Source organism: Pan paniscus, chromosome X (assembly GCF_029289425.2).
Source record: "Pan paniscus chromosome X, NHGRI_mPanPan1-v2.0_pri, whole genome shotgun sequence".
NCBI classification, from domain to species: Eukaryota; Metazoa; Chordata; class Mammalia; order Primates; family Hominidae; genus Pan; species Pan paniscus.
The window spans coordinates 95,570,686-95,594,682 of NC_073272.2; the positions used below are offsets into that span (position 1 = coordinate 95,570,686).

General features: G+C 38.7%; 1 pseudogene; it reads right to left on the minus strand.

Annotated features, from left to right (window-relative positions):
* Window positions 1-21,024: 21,024 nt before the first annotated feature.
* Window positions 21,025-23,618, minus strand: LOC100975831 (histone acetyltransferase KAT7-like; annotated as a pseudogene).
* Between the last annotated feature and the right edge of the window lie 379 nt (window positions 23,619-23,997).

Below are 23,997 nucleotides of genomic sequence, written 5' to 3' on the forward strand. Positions count from 1 at the left end.
ATTGGCTTGCATCATTGTTTCTGCCTTGGAACAGTCTTCCCTTAATCTTCACATTGCTAACTAATTCTCATCCATCGTTTCTCAAATTAATGATAACTTTGTCATGGAAACCTAGGTTATATGTTCTTGCTATGGACACACCCTATAACACTGAATTTACCCCTATGCTTTCCTGCTGGATTGTGTATTCAGCAAGAGCAGGGACCTGCTCACCACTGTGGCTCTAGCACCTGGTGCCTGCCACACAGATGTTTAATATTTGTTGAACAAGCACAATGGTAAGAATGAAGTTCATTTTTACTTTCTCTTTCATATTTTCTGAGTTTGTCACGGTAAACTAGCCTCAATTTTTTATATTTTAAATAGCTCTTTGTATTTTGAAAAAAAAAACTTAAATGTGTATCCTGAAACCCTAGGCTAGTTAGAAGAAAATATAGGTTGATATTAACTTATGTCAGAATAGAACATTTTTGAAACATAAAAGCAAGAGGAGAAACCATAAAACAAATGATCTGTAGGTTGAACATCTAGCTTTTAAAATTTCTGTACATTAACATATAAAGGGAAATACATATTCAACAAATTTCTATCTGTCAAAGTCACAAGATTTCTAAACAAAGCATTCACTTTTAGTGGGGGTAGGCTGAGAGGAGGCTCATATATACTTGCTCACAGCCTTAAAGAAGTCTATAACTGTAGTAAATAATTTCAAAATTGTTAATCTATCCTAAATAAATAATCAGTGATAAGGTCAAGGATTTATCCACAAGCTCTAAAGGGAGATTTTTCTATGATAGTTAAACATTGTAAGCAACATAAATACCCAAATTTGGCATATTAGCTTAAAAAGTATTCAATCATAATGTGACATATCCTTCAGCCATTAGCCAATTTTAAAGAGAATAGAATAACTTAAAATACAGCATATTGTTTAGTGAACAAATAAAAACAATATACAGAATGAGGCAAGATTTTTTATTGGAGAGAGAGGAAGAGAGACAGAGAGATGGAGACAGAAGTCTTTAATATACTACAATGTTAAAACAGTTCTGAGTATTGTGATTAAGGACAAATTTTACTTTTCTATATTTTCTATTTTTTATACTATGACTTACATCTATAATTATAAAAAAAAAGCTAAAAATATTTGAAGGAGAAAATTTGATACCATGGAAGAAATGCCAATAACAATGGAAAAATTTGTGTGTGTGCGTGAGTGTGCGTGTGTGTTTAAAGAGAGATAAAGAAGGAGGAAAGTGACATAGAGAAAAGACTGAAAACTGGTACACTAAAATGTCAGTAACTCCTCCTGGTTGTTGAGAATATGTGTGAATTTTAAAAGTTCATTTGGTTATTAATTCAACAAATATCATTAATATTTTTATAGTCACTGTGATACCGTGATGGGCAATGGGAATTCAGTGGTGATCAGTATCGTAAAAGGCCTCGACTTTCATGGACCTTACAGTCTACAGCTAAGGAAGGACTCAGCAGGAGGAGTGAGCTTTTAGGGAACCGGTGTCTTCATTTGGCAGAATATGAATGACAAACTGGGGAGTTGCGTCAGGGTTATCACTTCCTCCTGGTCTTTCAGGTTTTGCTTTTCCTCACCTAATATCCAAATATGTTATGTGCATTATATAGATAAATAGATAGATAGGTAGATAGATACACACACACATATGTGTGTGTCTCTCTATATATGAGTAGGTGTATATCTAGTTTTTCTCCCAGTGTCCAACTTTTAAAAGGCAAATACTCCTGGGAAGACCATCATTTGACCCCTTTGACACTAAATGGAAAAAGGAAAATAAAATAAGAACATCTTTTCTGAGCTAAACAAAGGGAACAGGTGTGGTCATTGGTACTGAAGAATAAAGTTTTTCTACCTCAACATTGCTCAATTTCAGGTCAGTATCTGCAGATAATCAACAATGTATTAAATTGGAGTTTTATCATTGGCAGTATAAGAATTTATTCTGAAAATAGAGCTTAAAATGTGAGAAATTTGGAGTTGTATCCAATAGGGAAAAATATCTAACTTTTAATTGAGGTTTAATGGAACAAAATAATCAAAACTAAAAATGCTTCAATAAAAGAAGACAGCTCATAAATGGGTCATTGCTGCAATGACCACTTTTAATTTCACCCTCCTTCCAACCAGATTGTAGTTTAATGGGATGCCATAAAAGGGACATAGCAATGTTTTCATAGAGAAATAAACATGGAGTAAAGATTAAATGATACCATTTAAAAATTACTTCTTGCTTGGTTTTCTCTGACAGCAAATTTGGTTTTCAGAAGTTCTTTGATACAAATCCACAAGTCATGCCATGACATAAAGACTGAATAAACATCCTAAGATTGTTCAATAAGGAAATATTTCTAGAAGCCACTCTAAGAAGGCAGAATTAATCGTGGTGAAAAGAAAAAGACTCATGGGTTTTCATTTTAATGTGCAATAAATATGTTCTTTCAATTTTTTTTAATTAGAGAAGGAGAGGGAGGAGCTAGCGAGTGAGCAAGTGAGAGAGACAGAGAGAGAGAGACTCAGTGGCTTTATAAAAATGGTTTAGTTAAAAATAGGCTAATTCTTTCTTAATATGGAGCACTGTGAACCATCTCTGCTTGCTTCCAGTAGCATTGTTTGCTTTATATCAATATATATTTAAGGCAATATTCCAGTAAGCAGTCTTACCTCACAGAAATAGATGTCATGACATAGGATGATTTTATTGGTACCTATCTACATATTGTCTATATTCAATAAGGGAGATATAAATTCTTAACTCTGAGAACTGAAACTTTTGCTATTATTAAAATTCTTTCATGTTTAATTGTGAAAAGGTTTAATTATGATAAGGGATCAGCTTTTGTAACCATTAAATAAACTTGGGAACCTTATTTCTCATAAATTTTGGTTGATTAGATTTTAATGAAACTTCCTGCAGCCACTGAATAAAATAGCTTCAACATTATTTTCAAGACTTGGTATACCATCAGCCTATACCATGTGACTGTGTTTAGCACACTTCCATGAGTACATATATGTCATATGTGATCATATAATCCACATTCACATGATCTCACATAATCTCTCAGGATATACAGTTTAACTTTCTGTTTGCTTTACTCAGTTTGGAACGAGTCAATTTTAATTGCTTTCATAGGCACAAAATACCAGAGTAGTAAATCACAGAACAACAAAATATCTTCTTGCTGCCAAAAACAATCAGAAAACAGCCAAGTTTCTCTGAAAGGCAAACAACTTAATCATTATTAGTATTTTCAATGTCACAATTATTTATTATTTAATGCTCTTGTGGTTAAAAAAATGGATATAACTATTTGCATCTTGAACAGTGCTTTATAACTTACAGAACCTTATTTATTATCTTATTCAGATTTATTAACAGTTATGTGAAGTAGACTGAACAAGCATAATTACCCCTATGGTAGATGTAAAGAAAGTGAAGTTCAGAGAAGATAGTTAACTTCTCCTTGGTCAATTGTCTAAAAAGTAACAGAGTTAGAAGCAGGACTCAAATTATCTAAATCAGGGTTACAACTTTCTCTACTACAGTGTGTAATCATGGAGTGAAAAAAATATGCCCCATAAATGGTTATTTCTTTTTCCAATAGTTTAGTTCCATCAGTGAATTTTACTCTAAGAGTTCAGGTGCAATGAGTTCTACCTTGTATGTGCCTTAATACTCAAGAAATCAACTTCAGAAACTGTGTAGCAAAATTTCAAAGAACTCCGAATGACAGAAAAGTTTAAGATATTGTTAAATGTACTGCCCTCTTCCCCAAACAAAATTACTTCCTTACTTCAAGAGACAGCATGGATGCCATTATCCAACCATTATGTACTGTATCTAGGCTGCATTTCTAAATGGCTCAAGAAAAACATGACTAAATGGTACTCTAAAATCATAAGCTCTAACTATGACTGCCTTATTAGTGGGATTGCCAAATTTAGCAAACAAAATACCAATGTTCAGTTACATTTTAATTTCTTAAAAACAAGTGTTCATTTTTAGTATAAGTATGCCCTAAATATTTCATAGGCCATTCTTATACAAAAATGTTACTCATTGTATCTGAAATTCAAATATAACTATGTGTCTTCATTTTACCTGGCAACGCTACTTTATTCACTCATTACCATTTCACACAGACTGAATTCCGTAAATTTACCCTCTTCACTTTAGATGAGTCTCTCCAGAAGCATGGGCTTCAGGTGAGCCAACTTCCCAGCAAAAAGGGTCTCATGGTTAGAGTTTCTGCAGTATCAATCTTGGTCCAGGGAATAAATGGGTCCCCAAGTTTGCAGTTTAGGATTTAATTCGGGTTTTAATTGTAGAAAGATATCACAAGGCAGAGAGACATGAGAAACAACCACCATTCTCCTAAAAATATCCACTGAAGATCATCCCAGCCATACTAAGGTTCTTCTTATTTGGGATGATTTGAGTTGAAAAGTTCTGCGCAAAAGTACAATTCTTTCGAATTCGTTTTTCAGGCCAGTGAAACCTTAAGACAGGCCAACACAAAAGAAAGTTTAAAAACTTAGTTATAGTCATGGAATTTTATCTCCTATTGTTTTGTCTAAAAGGATGTTTTAAAACTACATGCCTCTTCTCTTAAAAAAAAAAAAAAAACCTGTCATGCTATCATTAGATGATCCTTCTAGGATAAATTTTGGCTGTTAACTTCTTTCTCCATCTGTGTTGTGGGCTGCTTAGAAAAACACCTCAAATCAGCTAGATGTGTATATCGAACACGATGTTTTTTAGCTCTTTTATCTTTTCACATAAGTTCCAAGTATCTCTTGAAAAAGAGAACTAGTTGTTTCAACAATTATGGCCTTTAATTCTCCTCACTCACTGAGATAAGGCAATTTCTAAGCACCAAAGTAAACTTCACAGAGAAGGGCTTCACTTAGGGAAGACTCTAAGGAGATTCAGGGAGGATCTTTGAAGAAATAACAGGAGGGAAAACTAAATGGCACATGGTTTCCACTAATTGTATCATGAATTGTCTTTATTTTATCCTCTACACCACATTTTCTATGTAAAGCGTAAGGGGAAAATAAATTAAAATAAAATACTAGTCAGTGAATGAAGACAGAAAACATTTTAAGAGTAACAATAGCAACAAAATTTCCACAACCATAGAGAGCTACCACAAAGGGCAAAAAAAGAAATCTTATGTATAAATAATGGAACAGTGTTTAAAAAATCTAGACACAGTAGAGCTTCAGCGGTAAGGCAAGACTGAGGTTTGAGTGGCCAGTCTGAAGTTTACATAAGAATTGCTTCTTAAGAAAGGATTTCAGGTAAGATACCTTGGAAGTTAAATTTCCTAGTAAAGTGGATACTGTTGAATTCATTTATAAGACAACAAATTCTTTTGCTCATAACCCCAGAAGATTCTTGTCACAGGACGGCAAAACTAACTAATCAAATTGTTAGAAGTAGCTGTAGTTTAAAAAAAGCAGAGCCTTCTCTTTCCCCTACAGGCATTTAGTTTCCTCATCAATAACCCTAAAAGCTTCCCAATAAATCAGACATATTTCTACATATATAAATCTGCTTTATATGAGGCAAACATCATGTCTAATTTCTGGAGATATTGTCAATTTGTAATCTGAGTATTTTTAGTGTATTTTGCCTGCAGGTTAAAAAATGCCCTATTTCAGCAAGTCAATTAAAAATAAATGTTTTGAAATGAAAAAAAAAAAAAAGACTGAGTACCGATATGCTTTGGCTCTGTGTCCCTACCCAGATCTCATGTTGAATTGTAATTCCCAAAGTTGGGGGAAGGACATGGAAAATGCTGATAGTAATATGGCCAGTGAAATCCAGGCTGAGGTGGTCCCAGATGGAGATTAAGAACTTATTGGGAACTGGAGTAAAGGTTACTCTTGCTATGTTTTAGCAAAGAGACTGGTGGCATTGTGCCCCTGCTCTAGGGATCTGTGCACATCTGAATTTGAGAGAGATGATTTAGGGTATCTAGTGGAAGAAATTTCTAAACAGCAAAGCATTCTAGATGTGGCCTGGCTCCTTCTAAAAGCCTATGCTCAAAAAAATAAATAAATAAAAATAAAAATAAAAGCCTATGCTCGTCTTCATAAACAGAAATGATCTGAACCTGGAACTTGTATTTAAAAGGAAAGCAGAGCATAAAAGCTTGAAAAATTTGCGACCTGGCCATGTGGTAGTACAGAAAAACCTGTTTTCTGGGGAGGAACTCAAGCTGGCTGCAGAAATTTGCATATGTAAAGAGGAGTCAAATGTTAATAGCGAAGACAATGTGAAAACACTTCCAAAGCATTTCAGAGACTTTGTGGCAGCTCCTCCCATCACAGGCCTGGAAGCCTAGGAGGGAAAAATGGCATTGTGAGCCAGGACAAGGGCCCCACTGCTCTGTGCAGCCTTGGGAAATGGCACTCCGTGTCCCAGCCACTCCAGCTCTAGCTGTGGCTAAAAGGGTCCAGGGTATAGCTTGGGCCATTGCTTCCGAAGGTGCAAGCCCCAAGCCTTGGTGGCTTCCACATGGTGTTGGGCTTGTGTGTGCACAGAAGTCAAGAATTGAGGTTTGGGAGCTTCCACCTTGATTTTAGAGGATGTATGGAAATGCCTGGAGGTCCAGGCAGAAGTCTGCTGCAGGGGATGAGCCCTCATGGAGAACTTCTACTAGGGCAGTGGGGAAGGAAAATCTGGGGTTAGAACTTCCACACAGAGTCCCCACTGGGGGACTACCTAGTGGAGCTGTGAGAAGAGAGCCACCATCACCATCTTCCAGACCTTAGAATAGTAGATCCACTGACAGCTTGCACTGTGCACTTGGAAAAGCTGCAGACACTCAACGCCAGCCCATGCAAGCAGATGCGTGTGCTGTAGCATATACAGCCAAAAAGGTGGAGCTTCCCAAGCCTTGGAAGCCCACCCCTTGCCTCAGTGTTGCCCGGATGTGATACATGGAGTCAAACGAGAATATTTCAGAGCTTTAAGATTTAATGACTGTCCTGCTGGCTTTTGTACTTGCATGGGGCCTGTGATCATCTTTTTTTGGCCAATTTCTCCCATTTGGAATGGGAGCATTTACCCAATGCCAACTAACTTGGTTTTGATTTTACAGGCTCATAAGCAAAAGGGACAAGCCTTGTCTCAGATGAAACTTTGGACTTTGACTTTTGAGTTAATGCTGGAATGAATTAAGACTTTTGGGGGCTGTTGGAAAGGCATGGTTGTGTTTTGAAATGTGAGAAGGACATGAGATTTGGGAGGGGCCGGGGAACGAAATATATGGTTTGTGTATTAGTCTGTTCTCATACTGCTATAAAGAACTGCCTGAAACTGAGTAATTTATAAAGAAAAGAGGTTTAATTGACTCACAGTTTCACATGGCTTAGGAGGCCTCAGGAAACTTACAATCATGGTGGAAAGGGAAGAGGCACATCTCACATGGCAGCAGGTGAGAGAGATACATGTGTGTAGGAAGCAAAGGGAAAAGAGCCCCTTATAAAACCATCAGCTCTCATGAGAACTCACTCACTATCATGAGAACAGCATGGCAGAAACCACTCCTGTGATCTGATCACCTCATCACATCTCTCCTTCAACACCTGGGGATTACAATTCAAGAGGAGATTAGGGTAGGGACACAAAACCTAACAATATCAGTTTGGCTCTATGTCCTCACCCAAATCTCATGTTGAATTGTAATTCCCAATGTTGGAGAAGGGACCTGGTGGGAGGTGATTGGATCGTGGGGGCAGATTTCCCCCTTGCTGTTCTCATAATAGTGAGGGAGTTCTCATGAAATCTGATGGTTTAAAACTGTATGGCACTTTCCCCTTCACTCTCTCTCTTTCCTGCTCCACCATGGTAAGATGTGTTTTCTTCCTCTTTGCCTTCCACCATGATTATAATTTTCCTGAGGGCTCACAGCCATGCTTCCAGTACAGCCTGAAGAACTGTGGGTCGATTCAAATTTTTTTCTTCATAAATTACCTAGTCTCAGGTAGTTCTTTGTAGCAGTGTGAGAAGGGACTAATACCAGTATGTAGATGGTGGTTTGGTTCCCATACTATTCATTCTGTGGGTCTTGAATTTGGGGCAGCTGCACTTTCTTCCTCGTCACCATTTCTAGACTGTGAGATCACACTCACTTTCTCTCCATAAAAACACCCAGAATCCACTCCCTCTCATTTCTTTAGCTCCGTATCAATGCCATTTTCTCAAACACTGACTGTCATAATTTGTGGAGATTTAAGTATCCACCTAGAAGATCAATAAACTAGCCTCATAGTTCTGGAGCTCCTCTCCTCTTATAATCTGATCTTTCATTTTAGCTCAGTCACTTAATCATATGGTGTATTAGGGTTCTCTAGAGGAACAGAACTAATGGAATAGATAGATAGATAGATAGATAGATAGATAGATAGATAATAGATGGATAGATAGATAGATAGATAGATAGGAGTTTATTAAGTATTAACTCACATGATCACATGGTCCGACAATAGGCTGTCTGCAGGCTGAGGAGCAAGGAGAGCCGGTCTGAGATCCAAAACTGAAGAACTTGGAGTCTGATGTTTGAGGGCAGGAAGCATCCAGCATGGGAGAAAGATGCAGGCTGGGAGGCTAGGCCAGTCTCTCTTTTCACATTTTGCTGCCTGCTTATATTCTAGTCATGCTGGCAGCTGATTAGATTGTGCCCAGCCAGATTACAGATGGGTCTGCCTTTTCCACCCAACTGACTCAAATGTTAATCTCCTTTGGCAACACCCTCACAGACACACCCAGGATAAATACTTTGCATCCTTCAATCCAATCAAGTTGACACTCAGTATTAACCATCACAAGTCCACCCCTTATCTACTTGAACCCATACACATCTCCTGAGATCATACATAATATTCAAATAAAGACAATAATGTCATAATTACACCTAACATAATACAACTATCCTTCATACAACCAGAAGTGCACCAATTCCCAACCCAAATAATATTATATAAAGTTAACAATACTTAAATGCTAATGTAAAGTTAATAAATCTCAAGTCACATGAAAAGGAGAAAGGAAATAAAATGAAGATATTTTATTGGTACAAGTGCATACACGCACTTGTACCCCTTCTTTTAACAAAAGAAGGGGGAAATATTCATGACAGTTACGGTCCTTATTTCTGTGGCTGGTCATATCATTGTAGGTGGTATTGATGACCACCTTCTTCTACTACCCATTCTGTATTCCCTTTGCCTTCAGCCAGCACCTCAGAAGGTCGTGGGTGTTTGTTGTTGTTGTTTTTGTTGTTGTTATTTTGTTTTGTTTCTTTGTTTTCTGGTGGAGTAACCCAAACTTTCATTCATGATGGGTCTGGCCATTTGTAGTCCTGCCTGGATTGGGCTGTTGTAGTTTCCCATTGACCTTAATCACAGGGCATGGTAATACTAAGAGATGCCCTAATGGATCTCCTGTATTCCATGCATACTCTTCTTTACCTGCCTTATGGAGTAGTAGACTGATTTCATCTTGATAGCCTGGGTCAATCACGCCAGCCAATACTGTAGCTCCCATCTTAGCCTGTTGACTTAAAGATAGGAGGAGCCCAAAGTTTACAGCTGAAAATTTAAACTTCCAGTTTAATGGAATTGTTGTTGTGTCTCCTGGTGGCAGCATTCCTCCCTCTGGAACTAAGACCTCTAGGCTAGCAGAATGTAATGTCACAGGAACAGAAAGCAAAAATTTTGCTAGTGGATCACTAGGGGTGACGGTGAGTGGTACCACTTCCACTTCCACCCCTTGATTCCTGGACCCATGAATCTGGCTATGGGAGAAACAGTACCATATATTGGACACTTATTCAGAGCATACACAGCCCTCTGGAGAACTTTGCCCCAGACCTGCAAAGTATTGTGACCTAGTTGGTGTTGTAATTGTGACTTCAAAAGGCCATTCCACTGTTCTATCAATCCTGCTGCTTCAGGATGATGGAGAACATGGTGATACCAGTGAATTCTATGAGCCCACCGCCGCACTGCTTTAGCTGTAAAGTGAATGCCTTGGTCAGAGGCAATGCTGTGTGGAATACCATGACCATAGAGAAGGCATTCCATGAGTCCACAGATGGTAGTCTTGGCAGAAGCACTGCGTGCAGGATAGGCAAACTCATATCCGGAGTAACTGTCTATTCCAGTGAGGACAAACCTCTGCCTTGTCATGATGAAAGAGGTCCAATATAATCAACCTACCACCAGGTAGCTGGCTGATCACCCCGAGGAATGTTGCCATATTGAGGGCTCAGTGTTGGTCTCTGCTGCTGGCAAATTGAGCACTCAGCAGTGGCTGTAGCCAAGTCAACCTACAAAAGTGGACTTCCATTTTGCTGAGCCCATGTGTAACCTCCATCCCTGCCACCATGGCCACTTTGTTGATGAGCCCACTGGGCAATGACAGGGGTGGCTAGGGAAAGAGGCTGAGTAGTGTCCACAAAATGGGTCATCCTATCCACTTGATTATTAAAATCCTCCTCTGCTGAGATCACCCTTTGGTGAGCACTCACATGGGATACAAACATATTCAGTTTTTGACAACTCAGAGAGGTCTATCCATATAGCTCTTCCCAAAATTTCTTTGTCACCAATTTTTCAATCATGCTTCTTCAAAGGCCCTGGCCCATCAGCCAAAGGATTGGCTACAGCCCATGAATCAGTATATATTTGCACATCTAGCCACTTCTCCTTCCATGCAAAGTGCACAACCAGGTGAACTGCTCGAAGTTATGCCCACTGGGAAGATTTCCCTTAACCACCATTCTTCAGGGATGTCCTAGAAAGAGACCGTAGTGCTGCAGCTGTTCACTTTTGGGTGGTGCCTGCATATCATGCAGAACCATCTATGAACCAGGCCCTAGTATTCTCTTCCTCTGTCAATTAATCCTAGGGAACTCCCCACAAGGCCATTGTTGCAGGCTGTGGGAGAGAAGGCAGGGTACCAGGAGTGGAGACCATGGGCATTTAAGCCACTTCCTCATGTAACTTACTTGTGCCTTCAGGACCTGCTTGAGGCCTATCACATATATGCCACTTCCATTTGATGATGGAATGCTACATTATATTGGACCTCTTTCATCATGAAAAAGGCAGAGGTTTGTCCTCACTGGAATAGACACTTACTCCGGATATGGGTTTGCCTATCCTGCATGCAGTGCTTCTGCCAATCTACTTTATGTATAACCTACTTTATAGCTAGATGGGTCAGAAAGCGCCCAGTTCATGATAAGCAGTTCAAGTTGCATGGTGACTTGATGATCCATAGTCAAACATTCAGTTTCCACCAAAGCCCAGTAACAGGCCAAAAGCTGTCTCTCAAAAGAGTAGTTATCTGCAATAGCAGTTATCAGATGATGGCAGGGCCTTGCTCCAAAATCCTAGAGGCCTCCACTGTGATTCACCAATGGGGGCCTCCAAAGGCTCCAGACAGCATTCCTATCTGCCACTAACACCTAAAGCACCATTGGATCTGCTGGGTCATGTGTCCCAAGTGGCAGAGCAGCTTGTACAGCAGCCTGAACCTGTTGCAGAGCCTTCTCCTGTTCTGGGGCCCACTCAAAACTGGAAGCCTTTTAGGTCACTCGATAAATGGACCAGAGTAACACACCAAAATGAGGAATGTGTTGCCTCCAAAATCCAAATAGGCCCACTAGGCATTGTGTCTCTTTCTTGGTTGTAGGAGGGGCCAAATGCAGCAACTTATCCTTCACCTTAGAATGAATACCTCAACAGGCTCCACACCAGTAGACCCCTAGAAATTTTACTGAGGTAAAAGGTCCCTGAATTTTAGTCAGATTTATTTCCCATCCTCTGACACACAAATGTCTCACCAATAAGTCCAGTGTGTTTGCTACTTCTTGCTCACTGGATCCAATCAGCATAATGTCATAAATGTAATGGACCAGTGTGGCATCTCAGAAGTGAAAAGCAATCAAGTTCTCTTTGAATAAGATTATGGCACAAAGCCGGAGAGCTGATATACCCCTGAGGTAGGACAGTAAAAGTATACTGCTGGCCTTGCCAGCTGAAGACAAATTAGTTCTGGTGGGCCTTATGGACAGGAACAGAGCAAAAGGCATTTGCCAAGTCAATGGCTGTATACCAGGTACCCAGAGATGTGTTAATTTGCTCAAGCAATGAAACCACTTCTGGTACAACAGCTGCAATTGGAGTCACCACTTGGTTAAACTTATGATAATCCACTGTCATTCTCCAAGATCTATCTGTCTTCTTCACAGGCCAAATGGGAAGGTTGAATGGGGATGTGGTGGAGTCACCAACACTGCGTTTTTCAAGTTGTTGATGGTGGCACTAACCTCCGCAATCCCTCCAGGGATGCAATATTGTTTTTTATTTACTATTTTTCTAGGTAGAGCCAGCTCTAATGGCTTCAATTTGGCCTTTCCCACCATAATAGCACTCACCTAACCAGTCAGGGAGCCAATGTGGGGGTTCCGCAAGCTGCTAAGTATGTCTATGCCAATTATGCATTCTGGCACTGAGGAAATGACCACAGGATGAGTCCCGAGACCCACTGGACCCACTGTCAGTCGGACTTAAGCTAAAACTCTGTAATTACCTGACCTCCATAAGCCCCTACTTTAACTGGAAGACCACAATGATGTTTTGGGTCCCCTGGGATCAACATCACCTCAGTGCCAGTGTCCAGTAGTCCCTGAAATATCTGATTATTTCCCTTTCTCCAACGCACAGTTACTCTGGTAAAAGGCCAGAGGTCTCCTGGGGAAGGATGGGAGAAAGATTCACTGCATAAATTGGCGGTAATGTTGTGGCATCCTTCCTCAAGGGGACCCAGCCTCTCCTTCACTCAAGAGGTTCTGGACTGTAAACTGGCTCAAGCCTGGAAATTGATTGAGGGGACATGATTCTCTCTTTTTATAATTCAAATTAGTCTTTTGTCCATTCGACCTAGAAGTTGTCTGCTTGTATATATTAAGTAGAAATGCAGTAGGCTTCCTATAAATTTCACTTCTAGGAACACCGTAATTAATTAGACAATGCTAGAGCTCTACACAAGTCAGACTATTCTGATTGTTGCTTTGACTCTGCTGTCAATTATGGTAGCTATGCCCACCTTGCCTTTGATGGTTAAGTGCCACCACTCGGCTCCTGCCACCTCAGGATCCAATTATGCCCATGGTATTTAAATTTTGTAGTTGAGTGACTGCAGTTCCCACTGTTAGATCTGACATACGGAGAAGAGCAATTACAAGGCTCTTCAAAGATGTAGGTGCTGCCCTCGCAAAATCTATTTCACAAGGCCTTGGTCATGGGTATATTTTCTGGGTCCTCCCGGCTGGGATGACTAGGTCTAAAGTGACTAATCCACTCCACCATCCCAATCTCCCTAAGCCTTTGGATCCCTTCCTCTATATTAAACCAAGGGATATCAGGCATTTCTAGCTGGCTCACAGTGGGCTATCTTTTAATCGATATTTCAGCTAACCAAGCAAATAAGCTATTAGAACCTTTTTTTTAAGCTCCCCAAGTTGCAACATTAAATACAGAGTTCCTACTTAGTGGGCCCAAATCAATAAATTCAGCCTGATCCAACTCTATTTTCCTTCCACCATTATCCCACACCCTTAATATCCATTACCATGCCTGTTCTCCAGATTTCTGTTTATACAAATTAGGAAACTCAAGCAGTTCTTTTCAAGTGTAATGCACCTCCTTATGGGTCACACTTTCAACCTCACCTCTAGGGGCCTGCTGGGATATTAATCTAGTTATAGGTCTAGAAGCAAACAGGGGTGTTGGGGGTGGCTTCTGAGGAGAATCAACATTATCTTGACTGGCAACTGCCTCAGGGGAGGCCATCACTGTTGCCTCAGGGAGCACAAGTTTATGTCCTCAGACAAAGGTGGAAGGGCTGATGGCAGCATGGGTATGGGAGGGTATGTTGCCACTACTGTAGATGGGAAAGCTGTTTCTTCTGGCAAAGAAAGCTTAATCAGAGTTTACGTGCTCAGTGTCCTAAGCTTCATCAGGGTCCTCCTGCATGTCCCCGTTCCAAGCTGCAAGGTCCCATTATTTTCCAAACGATGCCCTCACTTTAACAGTAGACACCTGACAAGGCTGTGCATGCACCTTTCATTGCAGGTCAGCCACTTGCATGATAAGAGCTTGTGTCTGCTTTTACACAATTTTAGCTCTTTCTCTATGGGAGATAAGACTCTCACTCAGGGCAGTCTTGGCAGATATGAGGCTCAGAATCTGCTTCTGAAGCTGGGAGATAGAATCCCTAAGTTCATCATTTTCATTCATCCCTTTGTCCACTGAGGAGTAACCAACCAGCTTCTATATGTTCCTTGGTTCTCCACATATGGTCAAAGGTATTATGTACAGGGTCACTAAACTCCTTGCCTCTCACAAGTGATGAATCAGGACTATCAAATGCATTTATTTTGCATAACTCTCTAAACCGTTCATGCCAAAGACTATCAGTGCTCTCTATATTATTAGAAGTTGGGTCCTTAGCATTTCTGTAAACAGTTCATGCCAAAGACTATCAGTGTTCTCCATACTATGAGAAGTAGAGTCCCTAACATTTCTGGGTCTATTCATATTATTAAACAGCCAACTCCAGAAACCCCAAAGTTAATGAAAGAACCCCATGCTTAATAATCTGCTCCTTTAGAACCACCTCACTTCTGGTACCAAACTGGTGTTAGTCAGGGTTCGCTAGAGGAACAGAACTAATGGAATATATGTGTATGTGTGTGTGTATGTATGTGTATATATATACATATATACATATATATACATATATGTATATATGTATACACATATATATACATATATGTGTGTATATATACATATATACATATATACATATATACATATTCCATTATACATATGGAATATATATATGTATATATATGTATATATATGAATTTATTGAGTATTAACTCACATGATCACAAGGTCCCACAATAGGCTGTCTGCAGGCTGGGGAGCAAGGAGATCCAGTCTGAGATCCAAAACTGAAGAACTTGGAGTCCAATATTCGAGGGCAGGAAGCATCCAGCATGGGAAAAAGATGTAGGGTGGGAGGCTACGCCATTCTCTGTTTTCACATTTTTCTGCCTGCTTATATTCTAGTCTCACTGGCAGCTGATTAGATTGTGCCCAGCCAGATTAAGGGTAGGTCTGCCTTTTCCAGCCCACAGACTCAAATATTAACCTCCTTTGGCAACACCCTCACAGACAGACCCAGGATCAATATTTTACATCCTTCAATCCAATCAAGTTGACACTCAGTATTAACCATCACACATGGTCATACTATTGACCTTAGTTTTACAATATCTGCAATCACTCCTTAATTTCAATTGTAAATATTCAACTGCTAAACTACCACTCTTATGTTTCCAGCCAACCTCTTTTGCTACCTTGACAGCGATAATTTTTCCACTAAACTAAGACCTGTAATCATTGATCCTAAAGCTTTTCACTTGTTCTTACTCCCTCTATATCCTCCTTTCCATCTTGATGCAGCTTCAATTTAAAAGTCAGTTAATATAATGAATTTTGTGCACATATCCTACTGTATCTCCTCTAGCCCCCCATGCTTCTCTCAATTCACTTTACCCACCTAGTGAGACTAGAACCTTAATTAAATAAAATTCTCCAGCTGCTTATCTTTGCACCCCTGCATCTGAACACTTCTGTAGAAAACATAAAACCACACTGAATCTTCACATTTAATTCATGACCACTAACTTCAAACAGAACCTTAATCCTTAATCCTGACTAGCTTTCATGCTGTATTTCCCTAGCTCACCCACTCTCCCCCACTTCTAGCTGACTATTATATCCTTGCTCCTATTTCTTTAAATCTCTAGCACCACTTTTTTCATCCTTGTTCTCAGACAATAAGCGTGTTTCCTGTTTTCTTTTCCATTGAGAAAACAACTGAATTACCAAATGAGAACTCCCATACTTTCTCACCACTACTTTTACCTACCTGCCTGTACCTGTATTTTTATATTCTATTTCCCTTCCATTTCTATGAATGGCTTCCCATGCTCCTAGCCAAGGCCTATGCCTCTCTCCCTGTGAATAAAATCCTATCAGCATTCCACAACTCAAAGGCATTTTTCCAGACACCCTCCCTATTTTCACCATTAAATTTTGCTTCTTTGCTGAATAATTCCCAGCAGGAAACAAGTCATTACTTCTCCCATGACACACAAAAATATCTCAAACCTATTTCCCTTTCAGCTACCACACTGCATCTCTCTTTTACTTTACAGGAAAAAGAAAAAAACCTAAAGAATTATCTGTACTTCCTTGATTTATCTTCTCCCATTCCCTCTTGGACTCACTGGGTTTTCACAAAGCTATCCACAGAAACTGATCCCCTCATAGTTGCTAATTATCTCATACGGAATTTATCTGTCCTCTCATTTGGTCTCTCAGCAGCATTTGTCAGAACTTATCTTTCTCTCCACCTTAAAATATTTTGTCACTCCACTTTCAGGTTAGTACAGTCACTTGGTTTTCCTCCTATCTTTCTGACTATTCCTTCTTAATATCTTTTGTTAGTTTCTCCTATCTGCAGCCTAAAAACATGTGTTGCCCTAAAGTTCAGTTGTCCTTTCCATTTATACTTGCTTCCTTGGTGATCTCAAGTCTCAAGGCTTTAATTATTATCTACACGTGATAACTCCAAAATCCTTATGCCCAAGTCAGACTCTTACATGAACTCCAGACTTGTACATCCAAATGTTTATTGGATATCTTCACTTGGTTGCCTAACGGTCACTGTGACCATTAGAACACATCTGATCTGTGTTCACAACATTCTTCCCCCAAAGCTTTTTCTTCCTGAAGTCTTCCCCCATCTGAGTTAATTTTAGTTATTTTTGTCAAAAATGTTGTTTTTACCTATGATTTTTCACATTCTCCCACACTTCACCTCTTTTCCATCAGTATATTCTGTTGGCACTAATATCAAAATATATCCAAAATTTGACATTTCTACTACTTCACTGCCACCACCTTGGTCTAAGTCATCATCATGTCTTTCTTGAATTAATACAATTGATCATTCTGCTTCTGTTCTTGCTCTCTTATAGCTATTTTCTCCACACAGCACAGAGTGATCCTGTGAAAACTGGTCAGATAATGTCGCTCCTCTTCTCAAAATCCTCCCATGGCTTTCCATAGTAAGTAAAAGTTCCTACTATGGCAATCAAAACTACACAACTGTCTTTCCTTTCCTCTCTGACATTATCTCCTACTACTCTTCCTTAGGTTTCTCCAAAGCGAACCTCCTCACTGTTACTTTCACATATCTGGCATGCTCCTGGCTCAAGGGCTTTCATTCATATATATAATTAATTATATCTGGAATGTTCGTCCTCCAGAGAGCAGCATGGTTTACTCCCTTACTTTACCTCTAAGCACATATATCTCTGAATCAGTAACTCCATCTGAAACGTACAATCTACCACACTATTTCTAATTATTGTTCCCAGCTTTATTTTTTCCTTATCTTTTATCATTCTTTAACACATTGTTTTATTTATTTATACTGCTTTGTGTCTTTTCAAGCAGAATGTAAGTGATGTGTGTATATATATATATATATATATATATATATATATATACATACATATAACTATTGTTTCTCTGAGCCTAGAACAGCATTGGGAAATAATAGGTTCTCATTTATTGAATAAAAACATTAATGTAGATATTATTTATTACTCTTTATTTCCTTTCCCCCTTCTTTTTGTTTATTTTCATAGACTGACCTTTATACTGATCTTAGAACATGCAGGTCTGTGTTCTTTGTCTATCAACTTATGTATTTTATTTTCTTTCAATGGAATGCATTCCAAGAGAATTTCCTGCTTTAAGCTTCTGGTTTACCAATGCACTGATTTGCTCTTGCTCTCCTATTGAGCAAATTCATTGATTATTTTAAAAATTGATAATTATATTTTTAAGAGCTTAAACCTTGAATTCATGAGGTTATTTGTTCTTATCCTATTTCAAAAATTATGGACCATCACAGAAACTTTGTTTTAGAAGCTCTACCTCTGATTACAAAATATTCCACATAAAAATATGTATCAATATTTGCTTAACCCAAACTCCCATATTAATTAATATTAAAGAATGAATCATCTTTTAACAATAATGCACTAGATGTAAGTAAAGCTGAAGACTAAGGGGTCAATACATTGAAATAACACCTTTGAATAAGGAGATTCAAGAGCCATTTTAACTTTCCTCCAACACAAAGATAAAGTATTTCAGGCAGAAGGAGTTTCTAGTTGATATTTTTTTTCTAAAAAGAAATAGGGGAAAAACCTGTATCTTTAAAGACTTTAAACCTTGGTGCTATCATGGGGTTTAGATAAAACTGAGATAGAAAATGAAAAGAGTTGAGGTCAGTCAATGGTTTGTTCCTTTCAAACAAAGAATTCTAATCTTAAAATTACCAGATTCCAGAAAGAAATGTTCTGTTATATAAGCTGGAAGAGAAATCAAAAGCACCACATCCATGACAGCATAGGTCAAGAAAAGATAAAGACTCAAAACTTTAAACAAAATTTCAAACCCAGCAAGAACAAATTTGGGTTTAAAATCTAGAACTAATCTGACAATTGACATCAGTGAGGAAGAAGAAACGTTTCTTGCTACTAGGAGATTTTATTAGATTCTTTTAATAAGCGCTCACTTGCCCTTTATATACTCTGATTTAGTTCTCTAAATTTTTGCTGTGGCATTTTGTCATTTTTATATAGCCTCAAAGAAGAGCCTGGAATTAATATTAACTTTGAATATTAAATATGCATATTTCAATTTTTTTAACTTTCTATTTTTTCTTAATGGAATAATTATCACTCACTTTGCCAGTGATATAAGAAATTATAATAAACACAAGTTGCATTTTATATTAATTTATGTGAGATTGAAACTAATCATGTAAGTTTCTTTCTTGTCCTTTTTTGTTGCATTTTTTTTTTATTTTTTATTTCTAACTTTCATTTTAAGTTCAGGGGTGTAAGTTTCTATAATTAGTCCACTCTTTCTTGTTCTAAATTATCTACAACTGATAATCTCCATAATGATATTCAGAAAATAAATATACTTTATTTCTCAATTTTTTTAGTTAAAATAATTTATTAATAATATGCTAGAATAGCATCTCAATGAGCAAATGCAGAACAAGTTCAGATCATAAGAATATAAGTTAGACATGTAGCATCAGATGTTGGCAATTTATTTTTAAATTGTGGTAATAAAAGAAACACAAATTTTAGGACAGTAGCTATACCAATTAGTATACTAATTAAGTATACTAATTAAGCTATACTTAATTAGTATAAGCTATACTAATTAATTAGTATACTAATTAAGCTATACTTAATATTTTATATATAATTGTGAGACATTATTCACATCACTGTTCAGTTTTGAGAACACTTATCTTTGCCCTAGACTTATTTTTCATTTAATTACTGTTCTAAAAATAGTACTCTACTTTATTTAAAAATATGCAATGAGATGTATTCATTTAATATAGTATAGACTCAAAAATAGTAAGAAATTTTTTTAAAAAAGAGTATTCAAGGTACTTTCATTTGAAGGCAATTCCACAACTATGGCTATCATTTAGTAAATACCTAGAAAAGTTGATGCTAGTTAAGTATCTTTTCACAATTAATTACATCAGGCTTTATAAAATATCATGGTTTATATTCTACTTTTATTTTTAAACATTCTTACTGTATAATAAGGCATACAATATGATGTTTTGATATACATGTAGATAGTAAAATGGTTACAAGAGTCAAAAAATTAACATAGCCCTCATCTTATATAATTACCCACTTTGTATGTGTGGCAAGAGCACCTACAATATACCCTTTTAGCAAAAATATCAAGTACAATATAATATTATTAAGCATAGTCCTCATGTTGCACATTGCTCTCTTGATTTGCTCATCCTACATATTTGCTACTTTGTATCATTTTACCTACATCTCCCCATACCCCGTAACTATTGCTTTATCCTCTATCTCTGTATACTTGACTCTTTTTAAGAATCCACATATAAGTGAGATTGTGCAGTACTTTTCTTTCTATGTCTGGCTTATTTCACTTAGCATAATGTCCTCCAGATTAATCCATGTGTGACAAATGGCAAGACTGAACTTTTTAAAAAAGATGATGAATATTCCATTGTATATGTATACTACAATTTATTCATTCATTCATTAACGGACACTTCAGTTGTTTCCATATCTTCACTATCGTGAATAAGGATGCAATAAACATAGGCATGCAGGTATCTTTATAATGTAGTGATTTAATTTCCTTTAGATATATATCCAGAAAAGGGGTTTCTGGGTCATATGATAGTTCTATTTTAATGTCTCTAAGAACCTCCATATTGTTTTCCACAATAGCTGAAGCATTCTAAATCTCTATCAGTAGTGTACTTGTCTCTTATGTTTTTGATAATAGTGATTCTAACAGGTATGAGATGCTATCTCATCATGGTTTTGATTTACATTTCCCTGATGATTAGTGAGGTTGAGTACTTTTCATACATCTGTTAATCATTTTTATTTCTTCTTTGAAAACAATGCCTATTCAGGTCCTTTGCCATTTTTAAATTGGGTTAATTTGTTTTTCTGCTATTTAGTTGTGGGGGTTTTCAATATATTTTGGATACTAATCCTTTATTGGATATATGGTTGCAAACATTTTCTCCCAAGCTGTAGGCTGCCTTTTCATATTGATTATTTCCTTTGTTGTGCAGAAGCTTTTTAGTTTGATGCAGTTCTATTTATTTATTTTTGCTTTTGTAGCCTGAGTTTTTGGTATCATACCCAAAAATCATTGGGAAGGCCAGTATCCAGGAGGTTTTCCCTTATGTTTTATTCCAAGATTTTTATGATTTCAGGTTTTGTTTTTTTTTTTTTTAGCAGAGAACATGCTTTATTGAGGAGTAGATACAGAAGAGCACATTCTACCACATGTGGGGAAGGGTTTAGCTTCTGTAAAAGGCCTTTACCCCTTAAGAAAACCCCTAGTGAAGTTGCTTTTGGATAAATTTTAACAATGACACTGAAACTGGAGGGGAGCTGCCACTGAACATGCTTAAAATTAGCTCCCCCAACCCACAGTGAATATAAGTAGTGTACAGAGATGACAAGAGAAAGGCACAAATGACCGGAGTCAGGGATTGTGGTGAGGGCTCCACATGAAGACAGCATGTTGGAGGAGACCAAGTTGGGAAGGGTGACATGTCATACATCAAAAGTTGCCCGAAGATAGCAGGTTATAATGGGCTAGAGAGAAATTAGAGGGAACATCTCTTCCTTCACTTGAACAACACCAAAAATAGAAGACCAGAGAATAGAAGGATGGTGACAAATCCCAAAAAGGAAATGGAGGAGGAGTTCGTGGAAAAGCAGAAGCACTTTAATCCTAGAGGGAGGGTGAGGCACTGTCGAAAAGAGAAGCAAACCTTGGCAGGGGTGGCCATTCTGCCTTGCTGAGTCATGGGCTGAGATACGGAAGTCACTTTCAGTCATTTTCAACTTCTCCCAGGGCATTCAGACAAAATCAGTGCAAGGTATATGGAAGTACAGATGTACTGTATCAGACTAGTGGAGGTGAAAAGGTTTCTGCAGTATAATTAACCAGTTAACATGCAGCATGAAAGGGAGAAGTGGACATTACTTTGGCATCTGCAAACGTAAAAAGTGGGAGTAAAGAGAGAAGGAAATATTTACTAGTGGGTACTTTACGGTGAGGCAAAAAGTAGTATCCGCTCCCTTTCACCAAGACAGTGCCCACTGCCCACAGGTGAACTCAAATCAAACCCAGAACCACCACCTCTTCATTCTTCTCTCCATCTCATTCAGATCAATTATATGCTATTACCATGACTAGTGCCTGGGAAACTCTTCAAAAGTATTTGGCTCTGGTTAGCCCAATACAGATCAAAAAGAGGTCTCTTAATCAAAATGAAGGAAAGAAATTTAAAGCAAGATGGAACCCAAAGTGAATGGACCCCCTGCCAATCCACACACAATCACAAGTGCCACCTCTTCCCTGCCCCTCCATAGAACACACATATAAGGAGTAACTGGAAAGGTCCTGGTGGTGGCAGCCATATTTGGAGGTCTGGTGACCAGGTGGCAAGCACTAGTACCACGCTTAGAAGACACAACACAACCTCATGGGGTGAGAGGACATGAGGAGAGAACCAGTGACTGGACAGGTACAGTACCATAACAGAACTCCTTGGGTCAGTGCTGAGACCTGCACTCAAGTCTAATACAGATCCCATCCAGGCAACCTCACTGAGGCTGAAACAACAGTTCCTCAGAACCAGCGTCTGCAGTGTACACAAAGGTCGGAGCCAGGACAGTCCTGAGGGGGATGGCCTTCCCAAAGGATACTGTACTTGCCAATCACAAGAGCAACAGAAATGACCGACAGATCCCTGGGGTACGGATTCCTACTGCTGGGGTTCGCTGGCTCGGAATGACAGGTCACTTTAAGGGCCCTTGGGAGGGGTCCATTTTAAGCAGCTGGGATCCATGGTTTTATTGGAGTTGGACCTTTTGGCCTCTTTGGCTATCCACTCATCAATCAGGTCCTGTCTCTTTAAAACTAGGTGTTTTCCCTTCCAGTACTTGAGCACCTGAAGGGCTTGCAGAGTGCTGACAATGTCCACAGGATTCACAGCCGTCTCCTGACTGATTTCTTTGATAGAAATCTCTTTGCCTTGGAAATTACACAGTTAGCGGAGAAGTACTTCTTTCCAGTAACTGCGATAGCTTATAAGCCCCAGATCTGAGGGTGGACATTCTGGGGAGCCAACTTTTTCTTCAACTTTGGAAAGCAAATAACTGAAATCAATAAGCATCTTGCCATAGCCCTGTCTCATGTGCTGAGGCATAGTAAGGATACAGGATACGTTGCAGTTGAGGAATGAATTCTTTTCCTTGGAAAAATATCCAATCAGGTGACAGCCAGTGTTGTCCGCCTCTGTCATAACATAGAACAGGAAGGGCTCCACATCATAATATAATGTCTTGTGGTCCAGAAAAAGTTTGGCCAGCAGGCACAGGTTTTGGCAGTAGATCTTGTTTTTCTTGCCATCCACTTCAAACACAGAGATTGAACCTTTGCGATATATCTCATCACCAAGTGGGTGTTTCCACACACATTTGGCCATGTGCTGGCAGAGTATCATTTGGCTCTTCATATATTTTAAACAGAATTCACACATATAGAGACGTCCCAGCCGTGCATATTCTTCAGGATATGGAGAATGGTACCAGGTATCAAGGTCATAGCGACCAAAAGCAATTGTTTTAATCATGTTGCTTCCCTCTGTGATTTGGCCTTGCAGCCTTAACTTCTCCAAATCCTCTGAAGCCCGGGCTTGTGCTCTTCGGAAAAGATCCAAGTCTTACTCGCTTGTCAAGTTTTCTAAAAGAGGTTCCCGTGTGTTCCCATAGGTCTGTCTGTGTTCCATGGCAGACACTACAAGAATCCTTTCCAGGAAAGAACGATTTCAGGTCTTTTAGCCATTTTGAGTTGATCTACAGTATAAGGGTCCAATTTTATTATTCTTTTTCGTGTGCAAATCCAGCTTTCCTTGCACAATTTATTGAAGAGACTATTTTTTCTCCATGGGTTATCTCAGTACCCATATCAAAATTAGCTGTCCAGAAACCAGAAATCCTGAGAGGACCCACAGACCCTCTGAAGGAAGTGGACTGCTCCTGCAGGACCCGAGAGGCACCCCAAATACTGTGAGTGCCCCAATTGCGAAAGTGGGAAAGGAAGACCCTCCTCTCCTGAACACACACACGCACACACACACACACACACACACACACACACTGGAGAAGGTG